Here is a 333-nt window from a genome sequence, read left to right as displayed (position 1 = left end):
GCTCCCGGTGCGCGGGGAGCGCCCCCGCCCGCTGCCGGCGCACGTCACCAGGAAGCGGAAGCGCCGCCAGCGGAATCGGTTCCGGGTGCGAGTAGCTGTGGGAGCGGGCGGGAAGCGGCGGTGGGAGCGGGCAGGAGACGGGCCGGGCCGGGCCGGGCCGGTGACCCGCCATGTGAAAGACGCTGACAGCTCCAGGTGAGCGGCGGGTGGGCCAGCGCGCCGCTAGCGGGCGCCTGGCCCGAGGGCCGACGCGGCGGCTGCCGGGCGGGACGGAGGCCGTTCTCTGGGAAGGGGGTCCTGGCGCCCTGACAGGGCCCCGCAGGGGCGGCGGCC

At 79.0% G+C, this 333-nt stretch overlaps 1 protein-coding gene across 2 annotated transcripts in view; it reads left to right on the top strand.

The window, feature by feature from the left end:
- Nucleotides 1–89: 89 nt before the first annotated feature.
- Nucleotides 90–333, top strand: part of ZBTB34 (zinc finger and BTB domain containing 34) — a 13574-nt gene continuing 13330 nt past the window's right edge. For both annotated transcript variants that reach the window (XM_010566463.1, XM_010566462.1), the window contains exon 1: nt 90–195. The gene's annotated coding sequence lies outside the window, so the exon portion shown is untranslated. The remainder of the gene's footprint in view (nt 196–333) is intronic.

The sequence above is a fragment of the Haliaeetus leucocephalus genome, unplaced genomic scaffold (genome assembly GCF_000737465.1).
Source record: "Haliaeetus leucocephalus isolate CR32 unplaced genomic scaffold, Haliaeetus_leucocephalus-4.0 Scaffold212, whole genome shotgun sequence".
In the NCBI taxonomy this organism is placed as follows: Eukaryota; Metazoa; Chordata; class Aves; order Accipitriformes; family Accipitridae; genus Haliaeetus; species Haliaeetus leucocephalus.
The sequence above is the reverse complement of the archived record's forward strand: the minus strand, read 5'-3'. Positions and strand labels throughout refer to the sequence as shown.